This window comes from Somniosus microcephalus, unplaced genomic scaffold, assembly GCF_052327205.1.
Source record: "Somniosus microcephalus isolate GS21.2 unplaced genomic scaffold, FLI_Smic_1.0 unresolved_chr1, whole genome shotgun sequence".
Taxonomy (NCBI): domain Eukaryota; kingdom Metazoa; phylum Chordata; class Chondrichthyes; order Squaliformes; family Somniosidae; genus Somniosus; species Somniosus microcephalus.
Window position 1 is genome coordinate 13,556,904 of NW_028225179.1, and position 22,002 is coordinate 13,578,905.

The following is a 22,002-nucleotide window of genomic DNA, read 5'->3' on the forward strand; positions in this document are numbered from 1 at the left end:
ATCACATTTGTGTTCATTCGTTGAAAACTGAAACTATGAGACAATAAGATAAAGATTACTCGATCGTTAATGGAACCATCAATTATTTGAGCTGACAGCTGACCTTGTGAACCGATTGTGCCACAGAAACACAACCCTTTCCAAACTGAAACACCGAGCTACAACCTCAGGTTACAGCGACCAATATGGATCGATGATGTATTACAAATTACTTTCAGTCTGATTTAGATAAGTGGAGCATTGGAGACTGCACTTTATACATTCTGAATTCCAATGTCCTGTCAGCTCAGCCCGCAGAGCTATTCCCATTCCCAGACCTCTTTCACATTTCGATGAGGTCCATCCTATAACCAAGTTTGCTGACGACATTAAGTTAGGTGGCACAGTAAGTAGTGTAGGTGGGAGCAGAAAGTTCCAAAGGAACATTGATAGATTAAGTGAGTGGGCAAAACTGTGGCCGATGGAGTTCAACGTGGAGAACTGTGAGATCATCCACTTTAGACCTGAGTAATACAAATCAGAGTCTATTCAAAAAGGTGAGGAGTTAGGAACTCTGGAGGAGCAGAAAATATTAAAACTTAACGTAGAGTAATTCCTTCAAACTACTGGACAGGTACAACATAAAATGAAAGGTTCATGGAATTGTAGCCTTCATATCAAGTTGGCGGTAATACAGAGTGGTGGAACTTCTGCTGGATGTCTACAGGAAAGATAGGGAAATGGTACAGGGGGTGTCGTAGTCTTCGTGATTAAGCATGAAATCACTACAATGCTAAGAGAGGATATAATGAGAGATAAGTAGGCTATGGAGACTTTATGGGTAGAATTAAGAGCTTGGAAAAGAATTAAGACTGTAGTGGAAGTTGGGTAGAGGCCCCCTGGTCGCAGCTGTGAAATGTTAGATTTTATAAATGCAGAAATTAGACAAGCGTGTAGGAAAAGCAGAGTGGTTTTAATGGAGGATTTAAATTTTCCTATAGATAGCGATAAGCAGACTAGCACCTGTCAGATAGTTAATTAATTTATTGAGTGCGTCCTGATTAGTTTTCTACAACAATATGCCTCAGAAAAAACACGCGGGCAGGCCATATTTGATTTAGTAATGAGTAATGAGTCAGATTTATTCAACAGACTAAAGGCGCATGAACATTTATTTAATAGTGATCATAACATGATCGAGTTCAACATAGTGTTTGAAAGGAAGAAACGCGAAACAACTACTAAGATTCTAGATTTGGGTGGGGCCGACTTCAACGGGATGAGGGAGAGACTGTCCACATTAAACTGGGCAAATCTGTTAATAGGTAAAATGACAGAAGATCAGTGGGAGATGTTCAAAATAAATTTAACATGGTACAGAATCAGTTTATACCCCTGAGGGGCAAGAACTCTACTGGACAAAAAAACAGGCATGGACGACTAAAGAGGTAAGAGACAGACAGCGGTAAAATAAAATAAAAAACATACAAAAAAGCTAAACATAGCACAGATCCTGACGAATGGGAAAGATACAAAGCACAGATAGTAAGAGCATATAGTAAGAGCTACAAAGAGGGAGTATGAACAGAAAGAGACTGGTGAAATGGGCAGACACATGGCAGATGAAAGTTAACGTAGGTAAGTGCAAAGGGATATATTTTGGTCGGAAGAATGAGGAGAGGCAATGTAAACTAAATGGTACTAATTTAATGGGGCCGATTATTTCCTTTTATCGGCTCCCTCTGGAGATCACTGGCCCCTAAATTGCTCACAATGCTCTCCCCTGCAATTTATTAACCAGCTCTAAATGGTACAATTATAAAGAAGGTGCAGGAACAGGGAGACATTGGGTGTGTGCACACAAATCTTTGAAGGTGGGAGGACAAGGCGAGAAGGATGTTAGAAATGATTAGGGTTCCTTTCTTTTATTAATAGATGAATAGAGCATAAAAGCAAGGAAATTATGCTAAACATGTATAAAGCACTGGTGAGGCCTCAGCTGGAGTATTGCGTTCAATTCTGGGCACCACACTTTAGGAAAGAACTCAAGGCCTTGTAGAGAGTCCAGAATAGAGTTACTGGAATGGTACCAGGGATGGGGGACCTCATTTATGCGAAGAGACTGGAGCAGCTGGGATTTTTCTCCTTAGAGCAGTGAATGTCAAGAAGATTGTTGATAGATATGTTCAAAATTAAGAGTGATTTTGATAGAGATAAAAAAGGAGAAACCTTAAAAATGTCAAATTAAATATGATAAAACCCTCCCAGGCACAGTTGGGGGTGATATTTGGTTTATGAGACGGACGCCTTACCACTTGACCACCGCGCAGTACTCAGAGTTTGAGTTGAAGTTGAGGGAAAACAGAACAGACACTTGTATACAGCAATAAAATGATGTGGTGGAGCCGGCAAATAACCGCCTCATTTAGATGAATCCTTTAATAAAACCTTTCAGAGAATCACAGAATCATACATCACAGAATGAGGCATTTGCCCCGTCGTGCTCTTGAAAGAGCAATCCAATTATTCCCAGCTCTTTCGCCATACCCCTGCACAATTTTCCAATTCAAGTATTTATCCAATTCCCTTTTGAAACTTACTATTGAAGCTGCATCCACCACCATTTCAGGCAGAGCATTACAGATTATAATAACTCGTAATGTAAAAAAGAAAAACACCTCATCTCCCCTCTGGTTATTTTGCCAATTACATTTCGACTGTTGTCCTCTGGGTGTTGCCAGGACTGGAGAATTTTGGCTCTGAGGAAAGATTGGATAGGCTGGAGTTGTTTTCTTTGGAACAGAGGAGGCGGTGTTGAGACTTAATTCAGGTGTATAAAATAATGAGGGGCCAAGCTAGAGTGGATAGGAAGCATCCATTTCAGTTAGCAGAGAGGTTAATAACAAGGAGGAATAGATTTAAAGTAATTGGTAGAAGAATTAGAGGGAAGTTGGGGAGAACTTTTTTCACCCAAAGGGTGGTGGGGGCCTGTAACTCTCTACCTGAAATGGTGGTAGAGCAGGAACCCACGTCATATTTGAAAAGTACTTGGATATTCACTTGATGTGCCGTAAACTGCAAGGCTACGGACCAATAGCTGGAAAGTGGGATTAGGCTGGGTCGGTCTTTCAGCCAGAGCCTATCACCCTCCTTCTGTGCTGTAAATTTCTAAGGTTCTTTGAGTCTAAGAGGTACTGAGTTCTCCTAGGTGTCCTGGGCATAGCTGTGTCCGACAGCCAACATCACAGTGGGATCTTGCTGTGCAGAAATCGGCTGCCGTGCTTTCCTATATTATAAGCAGTGACTATGCTTCAAAAAGTACTTCATTTTCTGTAAAGCAATTTTTTAAAAATCACCATTGATGGGATGTGGGTGTTGCTGGCAATATCAGAATTTATTGCACATCCCTAATTGCCCTTGAAAAGGTGGTGATGAGCCCCTTTTCGAAACACTGCAGTCCGTGAGGTGAAGGTACCCACGTTGCTTTTAGGGATGGAGATCCCGGATTTTGACCCAGCGACAATGAAGGAACGATGATATATTTCTAAGTCAGGATGGTGCATGCCTTGGAGGGGAACTTGCAGCTGGTGGTGTTCCCATGCGCTAACTGCTCTTGTCCTTCTATGAGGTACAGGTCGCGGTTTTGGGAGGTGCTGTGGAAGAAGCTTCGGCACTTGTGTAGCGCGATGGTTGCTTACCACATATCAGCCCAAGCCTGAATGTTGTGCAGGTCTTGCTGCATGCAGGCCAGGATTGATTCATTATCTGATGAGAAGAGAATGGAACTGAACATTGTGCAATCATCACTGAACATCCCCAGGTCAGACCTTATGATAGAAGGAAGGTCATTGATGAAGCAGGTGAAGATTAACTCCTGCAGTGATGTCCCGGTGCTGACATGATTCGCGTCCAACATCCACAAGCATCTTCCTTTATGCTAGGTATGTCTCCAACAGTCGACTTTCCCCTGTGTCCACCCACAAGTTCCATTGACTTCAATTTTATTCGGGCTCATTGGTGCAGCACTTGGTCTAATGCTGTTTTGCTGCTAAGAGCAATCACTCTCACCTCGCCTTTAGAATTCAGCTCCTTTGTCCATGTTAGAATCAAGGCTGTAATGTGGTCTGGAACCTAGTGGTCCTGTCGGGACTCAAACTGAGCATTGGTGAGCAACTGGGACGTCCGACGGTCGTGAAAGGTGCTATAGGAGTGCAAGTTCTCTTTTTTACTGTTTAAAATCTATTAACATATGCATGATGTTTATTTGTAGCAACAGATGGTCATCGAGCTGAAACCTTAACTCTGCCTTCCTCTCCCCACAGATCCTGCCAGGGTGTCCCAGCATGGCCCGTTTATAAATGTTGATATTAAATAAATGGTTCCTTCTGCAGTGGGGAAAGAGTAAAAGTGACTTCGCTGGCAGTTTCGCTGAATGGTGTAATAAAGAAAATAATCTAATAAGTCTTTGCAGTAGTAAGCTTTTTCTAAATTGCTGAACTGGCAGTTGAGATAACCTAAGCGGTAGTGTTAGAACTGCAGACTGTGTCACTTACAGACAATTGCAAATAGTCAGATGTGGAAACCATAAGAGGCCTAGAGGATGTAAGTTCTGTTCTAGCAGGAAAGTAAAACAATGAGTTGGAATTAAAGAGGCCTAGAGAGGCAGGAAAGGAGGACAATGAGTCAGAAGTACAATGTTGATGAGACCCTATCTGGCATAAGCAAAGATCATAGGTGCAACAACAGCGTGGGGGATAACGGACATAAAGGTTTACGATAATAAAAGTGGTAGTTTAATGTTATGCAGCATAGGCAACCAATCAGTGAAGATGCATATGGCCAAGGTCCAATCAGGTTGCAGGAATGAATTCTGAGCGAGCAGGACATATGTGTTTTAATGTATAAAAATGTAGTGTTTGCTGTACCAATTTGGTGAAGTCTGGCTAAGACAGAGCAGATTGTCTCCCCGCCAGTGTAATAAAGAAGACTTGATTATCGATCCGAAAACCTTGTGTCAAGTGTTTGTTTAAAATGCTCCATATCAATTGGCATCACGAACAGGATCCTCACGGACGGGAAGCATGGGCGAGTGAAGCTGAGCCAAAAACGTGAGTACTTTAAAAAGCCACATACAGTTAGGGCAAGGTAACACCGTCTCATGTCCACCGCCCCCTTTTGAATCAAAGAACTAAAACATGTGAATCGATAAGTCAAGCGGTCTTGGGGTGCAGGTGAAATGCGTGGAAGTGTAGGTGTTGCAAGTAGTGCGTTAACTTTGGAGAAAAAGTCTAAAACATAACTCTGACAACTCGAGTTGCAAGCAATACAGAAAGTTTAAGCATACCTCTGACAACTCCAGTTGAAAGTAGTGCTCAGCATACATCTGACAACAAATTACCCGAACAAAATTGTTCCCAGGATGGACTCACTCTGTGAGAGTAAATAAGGGAGGTACCTCTGAGAACTGCGGTTGCAAGTAACATCTCACTCTGCGAGAGTAAAGCAAGGATGGTACCTCTGACAACTGTGGTTGCAAGTACTGTCTCACTCTGCAAGAGTAAAGTACGGGACGTACTGCTGGCAACAATTAACCATGGAAAGTGAAGAACTCGAGTGGGGACCGGTGGGGTCTCTGACACACTATTTAGCGGACAAAAATAAAAGATTAATTGACAAAATTGTTAATAAGGATTGGCAACCGAATGACCCACCGGCGAAACAAAGAGAATGGTAAGCTAAAGAAAGAAAATTAAATGAAGAAAAGGCCATCATTTTAGTGGCTCACGCATATTATGAGTTGAGTAGCCGTGCTCGAATTTGGACCAAAAACGGGCGCGAAAATTGTACCGAAGTACCAGTAATGGCAACAGATCCTGTAGCGCCATCAGAGGTGAAAAGAGTATTCAAGGACAGGGTAGACTGGGATGCGCTAAGCCAAAAAGGGGCTGAACATGACCTCGACTGTAATGATGGGGATATCCCGCCCCCATATGACGACATAAAAACGGCACCTATTAAGGTGGAATTTATTCCGGGCACCCCGGCGGTGCCTATACTGGTAGGGGCACCCCAGGCACCATTACCATCCCAGCAGTACCAGTTCAGATAAAAAACACTTACGTACCTTTCTCCCCAGGAGATAAATTAAAGTTGCTTCAAATACTGCCGGAACTAAAGCCCCGACAGAGTAATGCCATATTCTGACAGAAACTAAGAGAAATGAGAATAGGTCAGAACTTCCAAAACCGGGAAGCTGATGGAGTAGTGAGGGCAAAAATTAGTGAAGGTATGTGGGGTCAATTAACTCAACAATATAGGGACGGAACATGGTATCAAAATGTAGCCCCTACAAAGCAGCAACGAGATATGGATTATATAGCATTTAGGACCGCTGTTACGCACGTTTTAGGATTTGTACAAGTAAAGTAGGGACAAGTCATGGGAATTAGTCAGGGGAAAGGGGAGTCCGCCCATGACTATGGAGAACGGAAGTGGACTAGTTTTGTAGCCCACTCAGGTATAATAGCACCACAACAAGACAATTTGGCATGTTGTTAAATGTACAAGGAAGGGCTGTGTGGTGCCCATCAGGCCACACTGAAAACTGGATTGGTCACCATGCAGACATTTGATGAACTGATCAGATGGGCGACCGAGGTAGAGAACCAGCAGAAAGTTAAAGTGGCTGCCTTGGAGGAACATATAGCTGCAGTATAGGAGATGGCAGAGCTAAGCGATCTCACAACCATCGGATCAAATCAAAGCTCTGCAGCCCTGCCACATCCAGTCGTGAGTGGTGGTGGACAATTAAACAGTTAACAGGAGGAGGAGGCTCCAAACATATCCCCATCCACAATGATGGTGGAGCCCAGCACGTGAGTGCAAAAGACATGGCTGAAGCATTTGCAACTATCTTCAGCCAGAAGTGCCGAGTGGATGATTCATCTCGGCCTCCTCCTGAGGTCCCCAGCATCACAGATGCCAGTCTTCAGCCCATTCAAATCACTCCACGTGATGTCAAGAAACGGCTGAAGACACTGGATACTGCAAAGGCTATGAGCCCTGACAACATTCCGGCAATAGTACTAAAGACTTGTGCTCCAGAACAAGCTGCGCCCCGAGCCAAGCTGTTCCAGTACAGCTACAACACTGGCATCTACCCGGCAATGTGGAAAATTGCCCAAGTATGTCCTGTCTACAAAAAGCAGGACAAATCCGACCCAGCCAATTACCGTCCCATCAGTCTACTCTCAATCATCAACAAAGTGATGGAAGGTGTCCTTGACAGTGCCATCAAGCGGCACTTACTCAGCAATAACCTACTAACTGACACCCAGTTTGGGTTCCTCGAGGGCCACTCAGCTCCTGACCTCATTACAGCCTTGGTCCAAACATGGACAAAAGAGCTGAACTCAAGAGGTGACGTGAGAGTGACTGCCCTTGACATCAAGGCAGCATTTGATCGAGTGTGGCATCAAGGAGCCCTAGCAAAACTGAAGTCAATGGGAATCAAGGGGAAAACTCCCCATTGGTTAGAATCATACTTAGCACAAAGGAAGTTGGCTGTGGTTCTTGGAGGTCATTCATCTCAATCACATGACATCACTGCAGGAGTTCCTCAGGGTAGTGTCCTAGGCCCAACCATCTTCAGCTGTTTCATCAATGACCTTCCCTCCATCATAAGGTCAGAAGTGGTGATGTTCGCTGATGATTGCACACTGTTCAGCACCATTCGAGACTCGTCAGATACTGACACAGTCCGTGTCCATATGCAGCAAGACCTGGACAACATTCAGACTTGGGCTGGCAAGTAACATTTGCACCACACAACTACCACGCAATGACCATCTCCAACAAGCGAGACTCTAACCATCTCCCCTTGACATTCAATGGCATTACCATCGCTGAATCCCCCACTATCAACATTCTAGGGGTTGCCATTGATCAGAAACTGAACTGGACCAGCCATGTAAATACTGTGGCTACAAGGGCAGGCCAGAGGCTGGGAATTCTGCGGCGAGTGTCTCACCTCCTGACTCCCCAAAGCCTTTCCACCATCTATAAGGCACAAGTCGGGAGTGTGATGGAATACTCTCCACTTGCCTGGATGAGTGCAGCTCCAACAACACTCAAGAAGCTCGACACCATTCAAGATAAGGCAGCCCGCTTGATTGGCGCTCCATCCACCACCTTCAACATTCACTCCCTCCACCACCAGCGCACTGTGGCTGCAGTGTGTACCATCTACAAGATGCACTGCAGCAACTCGCCAAAGCTCCTTCAACAGCACCTTCCAAACCCGCGACCTCTACCACTTAGAAGGACAAGGGCAGCAGACGCATCGGAACGTCACCACCTACAAGTTCCCCACCAAGCCACACACCATCCGGACTTGGACCTGTATCGCCGGTCCTTCACTGCCGCTGGGCCAAAATCCTGGAACTCCCTTCCGAACAGCATTGTGGGAGTACCTACACCATATGGACTGTACCGGTTCAAGAATGCGGCTCACCACCATCTTCTCAAGGGCAATTAGGGATAAGCACTAAATGCAGGCCAACCAGCTAGCGACGCCCACATCCCATCAATGAATAATAAAAAAAAATGTCTGTTTTAAATGCAATAGGCTTTGGCACAAGAGTTATGAGTGGTCAGTTGTTAATGACTTCTTTTTGCGAGCAGTTTCCTTGAATCTGCTCACAATTCTCCCCTTAAAAAGAGGCGCAGTGTCATCAGCGGCCGCGTGGCCTAATGGATAAGGCATCTGCCGTCAGTTGTGAGTTTTACAGTTATCAGAAGATTGCAGGTTTGAGTCTTGCCGCGATCGTTTAATTAAGTGGGCGACACTTTATCTGTTCTGAATCTGGCTTCAAACCGACCATCTTTGACAGTCCCTCAACTGAAGCAGCGGAAGGACTTTTGCTTACATTAAGCTGATTGTTCATTTTCATCATTGTAGATCTGTGTGCACGGGCAGGATAAGCGGTGAAGTGGACTTTCTTTCAGGGTATTTCTGCTAAGATGCAAAAGGCAGGAAATGGATTGGCTGAGAGCAGTGTATGTTTGAGACGAGGTGGCCGAGAGGTTAAGGCGATGGACTGTTAATCCATCGTGCTCTGTACGCGAGGGTTTGGATCCCATCCTCGTCGTTTTTACGTTTGATGCTGGTACACTTTCCGAGCATTTAACTGAATCTTGCCTAAAATAAGCATTGAAATGCAATTTCGTCAGAACCGCCCTGGTGCTCCTGGACTGTGCACCATGCATTACTCATATCTTGTTAAAATTAAAAGAGACCACTGCAATTCTTCAACTTCTTGAATGAAGGTGGAGCAGAGATAGCGATTCGGAGATTGTCGAACTCCTCCTTTCTTCTGCTGAGATTGTCACCGAATGAAAGAGTAGCGGGTACAGAGGCAAATGATTAGGGAGCAGAAATTATATTTCTCCTTTTGGAGGCAAAGTAATTTCAAAAATATTTGTCAACCTTAATGACGAGATTTTCTGTTTTAGCCTCTTTGGTTGAGAGATACATAATGGGTGAGAAATCCACGTTCTTTTCGGTATACTCTCATGGAATCGGAGGGCCCGATTTAACGCCTTACTAGAAAGACGGAGGCACCAACAGTGCAGCACTGGAGTGTCAGCCTGGATTATGTGCTCAAGTCTCTGGAGCAGTGCTTGACTTTGCTGCCGCTGAGCCACGGCTGACACCAACACTCAGTTCATTTGGCTGGAGAGAAATGACGGAGATAAAGGGAAAAATTAAAATGGAAAAACCTTCCATTTGTTGCCCAACAGAAAATCGGGCATCGTAATCGGCCGCCTATTATAGAATCAGTCCGTTTGATATTGCCATCGATTTCATAAGCATTGAAAATCAGGCCTGTCTATAATGGAATGGGTCATGGTCAGTTGTTCATCACTCTGGGAAATTATAATGGAGTAAACCTTCAATTTGTCGTCCAACAGAAGAGCAGGCATTGTAATCGGCCGCCTATTATAGAAACAGTCCGATTTATGTTGCCATCGATTTCATAAGCATTGAAAATCAGGCCTGTCTTTAATGGAACGGGTCGTGGTCAGTTGTTAATCACTCTGGGTCTGTTTAAACCGGGAGTGCTCACAGTCCCGGATCATTCTGCGTCTGTTTAAAATGGCAGAGCTCACAGTCACGGATCATTCCGTTTTTTTTTAAAGTAGAGCGATTTCAGCTTCATGACTGAGGTGTTGAGTTTAAGTGAATGAGACTGGGCTCGTCCAGGATTTGAAACCGGGATTTCTCGCATTTTAAACCACAGAAATTTCCTAAGCGAGAATCATACCCCTAGACCAACTGAACCGCCGGTGTTACGTTCCAAATTGCATTGCGATTCCCTGCGCTGGTGCAAACCCAGCTCGCAGAAGTCCTGTTCATTCAGTTAAAATATGTTTATCTTTTCCTCAATCCGCTTCTTTTTGCGAGCATTTTACTAGAATCTGCTCACAATTCTCCCCATAAAAAGAGGCCCAGCAGCATCAGTGGCCGCGTGGCCTAATGGATATAGACGTCTGACTTCGGTTGCGAGGTTTTTCAGTTATCTGACAATTGCAGGATCGAGTTCAGCCGCGGTCGTTCAAGTAACTGAACGATCCTTTTTTTGTTCTGAATCTGGCTTCAAACCGACCATTTTTGACAGTCACTCAACTGAAGAAGCGGAAGGCCTTTTGCTTACATTAAGCTGATTGTACATTTTCAACATTGTAGATCTGTGTGCATGGGCAGGATAAGCGGTGAAGTGGACTTTCTTTCAGGGTATTTCTGCTTAGATGCAAAAACCAGGAAATGGAATGGCTGAGAGCAGTGCATGGTTGAGACGAGGTGGCCGAGAGGTTAAGGCGATGGGCTGTTAACCGAGAATGCGGATCCCATCCTCGTCGTTATTACGTTTGATACTGGTACACTTTCCAAGCTTTTAACTGAAACTTGCCTAAAATAAACTTTCAAATGCAATTTCGTCAGAATCGCCCTGGTGCTCCTGGTCTGTGCCCCATGCATTACTCATATCTTGTTAAAATTAAAAGAGACCACTGCAATTCTTCAAATTCTTGAATGAATGTGGAGCAGTGATCGTGATTCGGAGATTGTCGAACTCCTCCTTACTTCTGCTGAGATTGTCACCGAATGAAAGTGTAGCGGGACCAGAGGCAAATGTTTAGGGAGCAGAAACATAAATTTCTCCTTCAGGAGGCAATGTAATTTCAAAAATATTTATCAACCTTACTGAAGAGATTTTCTGTTTTAGTGTCTTTGGTTGAGAGCTAAATAATGGGCGAGAAATCCTCGTTCTTTTCGGCATACTCTCATGGGATCGGAGGGCCCGGTTCAACGTCTTACTAGCAAGACGGGGGCACCAAAAGTGCAGCACTACCTCAGTCCTGCACTGCAGTGTCAGCCTGGATTGTGTGCTCAAGTCTCTGGAGTGCTGCTTGACTTTGCTGCCGCTGAGCCACGGCTGACACCTACACTCAGTTCATTTGGCTGGAGAGAAATGACGGAGATAAATGGAAAAATTATAATGGAGTAAACCTTCAATTTGTCGTCCAGCAGAAGAGCGGGCATTGTAATCGGCCGCCTATTTTAGAAACAGTCCGATTTATGTTGCCATCGCTTTCTTAAGCATTGAAAATCAGGCCTGTCTTTAATGGAATGGGTCGTGGTCAGTTGTTAATCACTCTGGGTCTGTTTAAACCGGGAGTGCTCACAGTCCCGGATCATTCTGTGTCTGTTTAAAATGGCAGAGCTCACAGTCCCGGATCATTCCGTTTTTTTTAACGTAGAGCGATTTCAGCTTTCATCACTGAGGTGTTGAGTTTAACTAAATGTGTCGGGGCTCGTCCGGGATTTGAACCCGGGATCTCTCGCATTTTAAGCCACAGAAATTCCCTAAGCGAGAATCATACCCCTAGAACAACGATCCGCCGATGTTATGTTTCAAGTTGCATTGCGATTCCCTGCGCTGGTGCAAACCCAGCTCGCAGAAGTCCTGTCCATTCAGCTAAAATATGTTTATCTTTTCCTCTATCCGCTTCTTTTTGGCGAGCATTTTAATTGAATCTGCTCACAATTCTCCCCATAAAAGAGGTATAGTCGCATCAGTGACCGCGTGGGCTAATGGATAAGGCGTCTGACTTCAGTTGCAAGGTTTTTCAGACGATTGCAAGTTCGAGCCCTGCCGCGGTCGTTCAATTAACTCGGCGACACTTTTTCTGTTCTGAATCTGGCTTCAAACCGACCATTTTTGACAGTCCCTCAACTGAAGCAGCGGAAGGCCTTATGCTTCCATTAAGCTGATAGTATATTTTCAACATTGTAGATCTGTGTGCATGGGCAGGATAAGAGGTGAAGTGGACTTTCATTCAGGGTATTTCTGCTTACATGCAAAAACCAGGAAATGGAATGGCTGAGAGCAGTGCATGGTTGAGACGAGGTGGCCGAGAGGTTGAGGCGATCGACTGTTAATCGAGAATGCGGATCCCATCCTCGTCGTTATTACGTTTGATACTGGTCCCCTTTCCGAGCGTTTAATTGAAACTTACCTAAAATAAACTTTCAAATGCAATTTCGTCAGAATCGCCCTGGTGCTCCTGGTCTGTGCTCCATGCATTACTCATATCTTGTTAAAATTAAAAGAGACCATTGCAATTCTTCAACTTCTTGACTGAATGTGGAGCAGTGATCGTGATTCGGAGATTGTCGAACTCCTCCTTTCTTCTGCTGAGATTGTCACCGAATGAAAGAGTAGCGGGACCAGAGGCAAATGTTTAGGGAGCAGAAACATAAATTTCTCCTTTAGGAGGCAATGTAATTTCAAAAATATTTATCAACGTTAATGAAGAGATTTTCTGTTTTAGTGTCTTTGGTTGAGAGCTAAATAATGGGCGAGAAATCCTCGTTCTTTTCGGCATACTCTCATGGGATCGGAGGGCCCGGTTTAACGTCTTACCAGCAAGACGGGGGCACCAACAGTGCAGCACTACCTCAGTACTGCACTGGAGTGTCAGCCTGGATTATGTGCTCAAATCTCTGGAGTGCTGCTTGACTTTGCTGCCGCTGAGCCACGGCTGACACCTGCACTCAGATCATTTGGCTGGAGAGAAATGACGGAGATAAATGGAAAAATTATAATGGAGTAAACCTTCAATTTGTCGTCCAACAGAAGAGCGGGCATTGTAATCGGCCGCCTATTATAGAAACAGTCCGATTTATGTTGCCATCGATTTCATAAGCATTGAAAATCAGGCCTGTCTTTAATGGAATGGGTCGTGGTCAGTTGTTAATCACTCTGGGTCTGTTTACACCGGGAGTGCTTACAGTCCCGGATCATTCTGTGTCTGTTTAAAATGGCAGAGCTCACAGTCCCGGATCATTCCGTTTTTTTTAACGGAGAGCGATTTCAGCTTTCATGACTGAGGTGTTGAGTTTAACTAAATGTGTCGGGGCTCGTCCGGGATTTGAATCCGGGACCTCTCGCATTTTAAGCCACAGAAATTCCCTAAGCGAGAATCATACCCCTAGACCAACGAGCCGCCGATGTTATGTTTCAAGTTGCATTGCGATTCCCTGCGCTGGTGCAAACCCAGCTCGCAGAAGTCCTGTTCATTCAGTTAAAATATGTTTATCTTTTCCTCAATCCGCTTCTTTTTGGCGAGCATTTTAATTGAATCTGCTCACAATTCTCCCCATAAAAAGAGATCCAGGCGCATCAGTGGCCGCGTGGCCTAATGGATAAGGCGTCTGACTTCGGTTGCGAGGTTTTTCAGTTATCAAACGATTGCAAGTTCGCGTCTTGCCGCGGTCGTTCAATTAACTCGGCGACACTTTTTCTGTTCTGAATCTGGCTTCAAACCGACCATTTTTGACAGTCCCTCAACTGAAGCAGCGGAAGGCCTTTTGCTTACATTAATCTGATTGTACATTTTCAACATTGTAGATCTGTGTGCATGGGCAGGATAAGAGGTGAAGTGGACTTTCTTTCAGGGTATTTCTGCTTAGATGCAAAAACCAGGAAATGGAATGGCTGAGAGCAGTGCGCGGTTGAGACGAGGTGGCCGAGAGGTTGAGGCGATGGACTGTTAATCGAGAATGCGGATCCCATCCTCGTCGTTATTACGTTTGATACTGGTCCCCTTTCCGAGCTTTTAACTGAAACTTGCCTAAAATAAACTTTCAAATGCAATTTCGTCACAACCGCCCTGGTGCTCCTGGTCTGTGCCCCATGCATTAATCATATCTTGTTAAAATTAAAAGACACCACTGCAATTCTTCAACATCTTGAATGAATGTGGAGCAGTGATCGTGATTCGGGGATGGTCGAACTCCTCCTTTCTTCTGCTGAGATTGTCACCGAATGAAAGAGTAGCGGGACCAGAGGCAAATGTTTAGGGAGCAGAAACATAAATTTCTCCTTTAGGAGGCAATGTAATTTCAAAAATATTTATCAACCTTAATGAAGAGATTTTCTGTTTTAGTGTCTTTGGTTGAGAGCTAAATAATGGGCGAGAAATCCTCGTTCTTTTCGGCATACTATCATGGGATCGGAGGGCCCGGTTTAACGTCTTACCAGCAAGACGGGGGCACCAACAGTACAGCACTACCTCAGTACTGCACTGGAGTGTCAGCCTGGATTATGTGCTCAAGTCTCTGGAGTGCTGCTTGACTTTGCTGCCGCTGAGCCACGGATGACACATGCACTCAGATCATTTGGCTGGAGAGAAATGACGGAGATAAATGGAAAAATTATAATGGAGTAAACCTTCAATTTGTCGTCCAGCAGAAGAGCGGGCATTGTAATCGGCCGCCTATTATAGAAACAGTCCGATTTTTGTTGCCCTCGATTTCATAAGCATTGAAAATCAGGCCTGTCTTTAATGGAATGGGCCGTGGTCAGTTGTTAATCACTCTGGGTCTGTTTAAACCGGGAGTGCTCACAGTCCCGGATCATTCTGTGTCTGTTTAAAATGGCAGAGCTCACAATCCCGGATCATTCCGTTTTTTTTAACGTAGAGCGATTTCAGCTTTCATCACTGAGGTGTTGAGTTTAACTAAATGTGTCGGGGCTTGTCCGGGATTTGAACCCGGGACCTCTCGCATTTTAAGCCACAGAAATTCCCTAAGCGAGAATCATACCCCTAGACCAACGAGCCGCCGATGTTATGTTTCAAGTTGCATTGCGATTCCCTGCGCTGGTGCCAACCCAGCTCGCAGAAGTCCTGTTCATTCAGTTAAAATATGTTTATCTTTTCCTCAATCCGCTTCTTTTTGGCGAGCATTTTAATTGAATCTGCTCACAATTCTCCCCATAAAAAGAGGTAAGCCGCATCAGTGGCCGCGTGGCCTAATGGATAAGGCGTCTGACTGCGGTTGCGAGGTTTTTCAGTTATCAGACGATTGCAGGTTCGAGTCTTGCCGCGGTCGGCGACACTTTTTCTGTTCTGAATCTGGCTTCAAACCGACCATTTTTGACAGTCCCTCAACTGAAGCAGCGGAAGGCCTTTTGCTTACATTAAGCTGATTGTACATTTTCAACATTGTAGATCTGTGTGCATGGGCAGGATAAGAGGTGAAGTGGACTTTCTTTCAGGGTATTTCTGCTTAGATGCAAAAACCAGGAAATGGAATGGCTGAGAGCAGTGCGTGGTTGAGACGAGGTGGCCGACAGGTTGAGGCGATGGACTGTTAATCGAGAATGCGGATCCCATCCTCGTCGTTATTACGTTTGATACTGGTACCCTTTCCGAGCTTTTAACTGAAACTTGCCTAAAATAAACTTTCAAATGCAATTTCGTCACAACCACCCTGGTGCTCCTGGTCTGTGCCCCATGCATTAATCATATCTTGTTAAAATTAAAAGACACCACTGCAATTCTTCAACATCTTGAATGAATGTGGAGCAGTGATCGTGATTCGGGGATTGTCGAACTCCTCCTTTCTTCTGCTGAGATTGTCACCGAATGAAAGAGTAGCGGGACCAGAGGCAAATGTTTAGGGAGCAGAAACATAAATTTCTCCTTTAGGAGGCAATGTAATTTAAAAATATTTATCAACCTTAATGAAGAGATTTTCTGTTTTAGTGTCTTTGGTTGAGATATAAATAATGGGCGAGAAATCCTCGTTCTTTTCGGCATACTCTCATGGGATCGGAGGGCCCGGTTTAACGTCTTACTAGCAAGACGGGGGCACCAACAGTGCAGCACTACCTCAGTCCTGCACTGGAGTGTCAGCCTGGATTATGTGCTCAAGTCTCTGGAGTGCTGCTTGACTTTGCTGCCGCGGAGCCACGGCTGACACCTGCACTCAGTTCATTTGGCTGGAGAGAAATGACGGAGATAAATGGAAAAATTATAATGGAGTAAACCTTCAATTTGTCGTCCAACAGAAGAGCGGGCATTGTAATCGGCCGCCTATTATAGAAACAGTCCGATTTATGTTGCCATCGATTTCATAAGCATTGAAAATCAGGCCTGTCTTTAATGGAATGGGTCGTGGTCAGTTGTTAATCACTCTGGGTCTGTTTAAACCGGGAGTGCTCACAGTCCCGGATCATTCTGTGTCTGTTTAAAATGGCAGAGCTCACAGTCCCGGATCATTCCGTTTTTTTTAACGGAGAGCGATTTCAGCTTTCATCACTGAGGTGTTGAGTTTAACTAAATGTGACTGGGCTCGTCCGGGATTTGAACCCGGGATCGCTCGCATTATCAGACACAGAAATTCCCGAAGCGAGAATCATACCCCTAGACCAACGAGCCGCCAATGTTATGGTTCAAGTTGCATTGCGATTCCCTGCGCTGGTGCAAACCCAGCTCGCAGAAGTCCTGTTCATTCAGTTAAAATGTGTTTATCTTTTCCTCAATCCGCTTGTTTTTGCGAGCAGTTTCCTTGAATCTGCTCACAATTCTCCCCATAAAAAGAGACTTAGCAGCTTCAGCGGCCGCGTGGCCTAATGGATAAGGCGTCTGAATTCGGTTGCGAGTTTTTCACTTAACGAAAGATTGCAGGTTGGAGTCCTGCCGCGGTCGTTTAATTAACTGGGAGACGCTTTTTCTTTTCTGAATCTGGCTGCAAACCGACCATTTTTGACAGTCCCTCAACTGAAGCAGCGGAAGGCCTTTTGCTTACATTAAGCTGATTGTACATTTTCACCATTGTAGATCTGTGTGCACGGGCAGAATAAGCGGTGAAGTGAACTTTCTTTCAGGGTATTTCTGCTTAAATGCAAAAAGCAGGAAATGGAATGGCTGAGAGCAGTGTATGGTGGAGACGAGGTGGCCGAGAGATTAAGGCGATGGACTGTTAATCTATTGGGCTCTGTACGCGTGGGTTTTGGATCCCATCCTCGTCGTTATTACGTTTGATAGGGATTGCCAGCGAGGCCCACGTTCCAGGAAGGAATAAAAAGAACAGTTTTTTCGCACATGATGTTGCTTAATGAAGTGATTGTTGATGAAGTGCCTGTCTCACTAGATGCTACTTGACCTGATCAACGTTCGCTCCATCATATATTTTTTTATTTTGAACTTTGCAGCGAGCATTTCTTCGGGCAACAACAAAATCAATACAATTTTATGACAGGAGTGGGTTTCGAATCCACGCCCCCGAAAAGAATGGAGTTTTAATTCAGTGCCTTAGACTGCTCGGCCACGCTACCACACCCGTGTGATTTTATTTCTGATACTGGTGACTGATAATTGAAAGCCGGCATTGAGTCAAGGGCTTTGCATTGAGAAAGAAAGAAACAAAGAGCTTTCTGAGCTCTGTTTATGGAGCGAGGTGGTTGAGGGGTTAAGGCGGTGGGTCGCTAATCATCTGTGCTCTGCACGCATTGTTTTGAATTCTACCGTTATTGTATTTCAGACTAGATTTTTTCAACGCATCCAAGACTCCTGAGTCCTTTCCTTGCCCAATCCGCAGTGGGAAGTTTTGTTTTGCTGCCTCACTCTATTTGCACAAATCAGCAAAGTCCTCATTTCAGCCCAAACTGTTTCTTGCACGGAGGTGTTGAATTGTAAGCTATAAGTTACGTGAAGTGTAATTGAAAGTGGACAGTGACGTCTGGTAAAAGGAAAATTTCTCTTCAGATGCTGCCTGATCTATTGAATATTTCCAATATGTTCTGTTTTAATTTTGTGCTTTCACTGTAGCAGTTTACCCGACAACACAAAACTTGCCTCAAGGGCGCAGTTTCAGGCAAAACGTTTCTGCGCTCTTCTCACATACAAGATCTACTTACCTTTCCCCACACACGATGTAAAGGCAGCTGTTTCTGCCCACTTTCTCCTGCACCGCAACATTCCAAACACACGTTGCTCCTGGCATCAGGGAGTCTCAGAGTTTCTCAGAGGGGATTGCCAGAGCAATGGGGAGCTCAGAAGCTGTGAGGGAATTGAAGGGTTTCTGAGATAGTATCACGTGGGTATGAGGGCTCTAAATGGATACCAGAGAGAGTAACGGACACTCAGAAGGTATTATAGAGGGAAAGGGAACTCAGGAGGTATCAGAGAGGTTTAATGAGCGCTCGGGAGGTATGAGAGTGTGTAAGGGGCGCTCAGAATGTATCGAAGAGGGTACGGGACGCTGAGGAGCTATCAGTGAGAGTAAGCAATACTCTGGAGATATCAGAGTGAGAAATGAACACTCAGGTTTTATCAGAAAGATTGAGGAACGCTTAGGTGGTAGCAGTGAGTCTGGTGGAACATGAGTTTTTATCGTGTAAACTTCACATTGTCTAAATATCAACATGGTTAATGAAAGCAAAGTTGAATCCGAATGTAACAGCTGGTCTGCCGTGTCCTAAGTGGGGACTGTAACGATCAATAACATGTCATTCTATAGTGGACACTAGGTGGAGCCGTAGAGCTGTGTAGAGCTGTATATATGACTGCACTACCCAGCTGTATATATATTAAGACTACATTACCCATGAGGCACTAGGCTACCCACAAGGAAGCAGTCAAGATGGAAGCCTCTACAGATACTGTACCAGTCCACATTTGCTCAACAAAGTAACTAACAAAAGCTAGCTGTGTTCATAATAAGAATGTCTATTTATTAATGAACATAACATGGTACCAGGATGGTGAAGATCTGCTGAAAATTGTGAAAAGCGACATGGAGAATTTGAAGCCACCAGAGCGTTTGAATCTCACAGAAAAAATCGACTACAATTGGCAGACTTTTAAACAGTAATTCGAACTCTACATTGCAGCCATCGGATTCGGTACGAAGCCAGACGCAAGGAAGATAGAATTGCTGCTTATGGTTGCAGGCCCACAGGTGACAGAGGTATTTAATACATTTGTATTTAATCCAGTGGAGAACAGAGAAAAATTAGGAGATGTGCTAAAAAAATTTGATGCACTTTGCGCTCCCAAAAAGAATGAGACGTATGAAAGATACATCTTCCGTTCTCGGACACAGCAACAAAATGAGACTTTTGCTAGCTTTATAACTGACCTGAAACTGAAAGCACAGACATGTAATTTCTCTGAGCTCAAAGCATCCATGATTCGTGACCAGATTGTGTTTGGTATTCATGATAAAAAAGTCAGGGAACGTCTGTTGAGAGAAACCAAACTAAATTTGGATAATGCGGTGAAAATATGCCAAGCCAGCGAGCTAGCTCGAAAGCACACGAAGACTTTCAGTGAAATCAATAATGATGCGATTGCAATGAGTGATAATGCTGCTGTCGGTGCTGTGTACTACAAGGGGAAGAAACGTGGGCAGAACAGAAATGAAAAGCAATCGGAGGGTGAAATTTTTAATTGTAAACGCTGTGGTTGCAAACACCAGTTAAGACAATGCCCAGCGTTTGGAAAAATGTGCACAAAGTGTAATGGAAAGAATCACTTTGCCAAGCAATGCTTTTCAAAAGTAAAAACAACGAAAGGGCAACAAGTTAAAGTGATTGAGGACATTGATGCTCAAAGTGATCACATTTGCAGTAAGTGTTGACTGCTCGAGGAACTCCGGCTCCGTGTTGAAGAGCTGGAGTCCGAGCTTCAAACACTGAGACACATCAGGGAGGGGGAGAGTTACCTGGACTCTGTGTATCACGAGGTAGTCACACCAATTAGATTAATTAATTCAGATGTAGTCCGTGGCCAGGGTCAGGATGGTGTGACTAGAAGTGAGGCAGGTGCGGGGACCAAGGAGGTAGTGTTGGAGGAGCCGCAGCCCTTGCACTTGTCCAACAGGTTCGAGGCTCTTACTCCCTGTGGGGACAGGAGCAGGAACTGCAGGGAGGATGAGCAACCTGGCCACAGCACCGTGGACAGGGGGCCATTCAATTGGGGGGAGTTAAAATAAATGTTGTAGTGGTAGGGGATAGTATCGTTAGGGGGATAGATAGAGTTCTTTGCAGCCGAGAGCGAGAGTCCCGAAGGCTGTGTTGCCTGCCCGGTGCCAGGGTTAAGGACATCGCCTCTGGACTGGAGAGAAACTTGGAGTGGGAGGGGGAGGATCCAGTTGTCGTGGTCCATGTTGGTACCAACGACATAGATAGGACAAGGAAAGAGGTACTGCTGAGGGAGTTTGAGCAGCTAGGGGTCAAATTAAAAAGCAGAACCACAAGGGTAATAATCTCTGGATTATTACCTGAGCCACGAGCGAATTTGGCTAGGACAAATAAAATTAGAGAGTTAAATGCTTGGCTCAAAGACTGGTGTGGGAGAAATGGGTTTTGCTTCCTGGGGCACTGGCACCAGTACTGGGGCAGGAGGGAGCTGTTCCATTGGGATGGGCTTCACTTGGCCAGTGCTGGGACTAGAGTCCTGGCGGATCATATAACTAGGGTTGTAGAGAGGGCTTTAAACTAACTAGTGGGGGGGAGATTCCTAGAGAGCAAATAATAAAAATGACAACAGAGAAGGTCATAGACTTAGGTTGCAGTGGGGAAATTAAAAATCAGAGCGTGTCAGGAAGGGGCAGAAGGTATGCAGTAAAAGGTAAAGTACTAAAAAGGGGAAAAGCAGGAACTAAGTGTCACAAAACATCTTTGAAAGTTCTCTGTCTGAATGCACGTAGCATTTGTAACAAAATAGACGAGTTAATGGCACAAATAACTACATATGGGTATGATCTTGTGGCCATTACAGAAACATGGCTGCAGGGTGACAATGCCTGGGAATTAAACATACCAGGTTGTTTAACGATCAGGAAGGACAGGCAGGAAGGAAGGGGAGGTGGGGTGGCTATGATAATAAAGGAAGGAATCACTGTAATAGAGAGAAATGATATTGGGTCAAAAGATCAGGATAATGAAACAGTTTGGGTGGAGGTAAGGAATAATAAGGGGAAAAAACACTAGTGGGCGTAGTCTATAGGCCTCCGAACAGTGGCAACTCTGTTGGACGGAGTATCAATCAGGAAATAGTTGAGGCTTGTAATAAGGGAACATCTATAATTATGGGGGATTTTAACTATCATATTAATTGGACAAATCAAATTGGGCAGGGCTGCCTTGAGGATGAGTTCATTGAGTGTATTAGTGATGGGTTTCTTGAGCAGTATGTAACTGAACCGACGAGGGGGCAAGCAACCTTAGATCTGGTCCTGTGTAACGAGATGGGATTAATTAAAAATGTCCTAGTAAAGTATCCCCTTGGAATGAGTGACCATAACATGGATAAATTCCATATTCAATTAGAGGGTGAGAAGGTTGGATCTCAAACAAGTGTGCTAAGCTTGAATAAAGGAGACTATGAAGATATGAGAGCGGATTGAGTAGAGTGGATTGGGACAATAGATTAAAGGGTAAGACGATACATGATCAGTGGTGTACATTTAAGGAGTTATTTTACAACTTCCAAAAAAAATATATTCCACTGAGAAGAAAAGAGTGTAAAAGAAAAGACAGCCATCCGTGGCTAAGTAAAGAAATTAAGGATAGTATTCGACTAAAAACAAGGGCATATAAGGTAGCCAAATCTATTGGGAGGATAGAGGATTGGGAAAACTTTAAAAGACAGCAAAAAATAACAAAA

General features: G+C 44.5%; 3 non-coding genes across 3 annotated transcripts; 1 reads left to right on the forward strand and 2 right to left on the reverse strand.

The window, feature by feature from the left end:
• Nucleotides 1–15,075: 15,075 nt before the first annotated feature.
• trnap-agg (transfer RNA proline (anticodon AGG)) lies at nucleotides 15,076–15,165 on the reverse strand. Its single transcript is given in 2 exon segments — nucleotides 15,076–15,111; nucleotides 15,130–15,165. It is a non-coding gene; the product is annotated as a tRNA-Pro (tRNA).
• Nucleotides 15,166–15,345: 180 nt separating this feature from the next.
• Nucleotides 15,346–15,436, forward strand: trnar-gcg (transfer RNA arginine (anticodon GCG)). The gene is given in 2 exon segments: nucleotides 15,346–15,382; nucleotides 15,401–15,436. It is a non-coding gene; the product is annotated as a tRNA-Arg (tRNA).
• Nucleotides 15,437–16,677: 1,241 nt separating this feature from the next.
• On the reverse strand, nucleotides 16,678–16,767 carry trnap-cgg (transfer RNA proline (anticodon CGG)). Its single transcript is given in 2 exon segments — nucleotides 16,678–16,713; nucleotides 16,732–16,767. It is a non-coding gene; the product is annotated as a tRNA-Pro (tRNA).
• Between the last annotated feature and the right edge of the window lie 5,235 nt (nucleotides 16,768–22,002).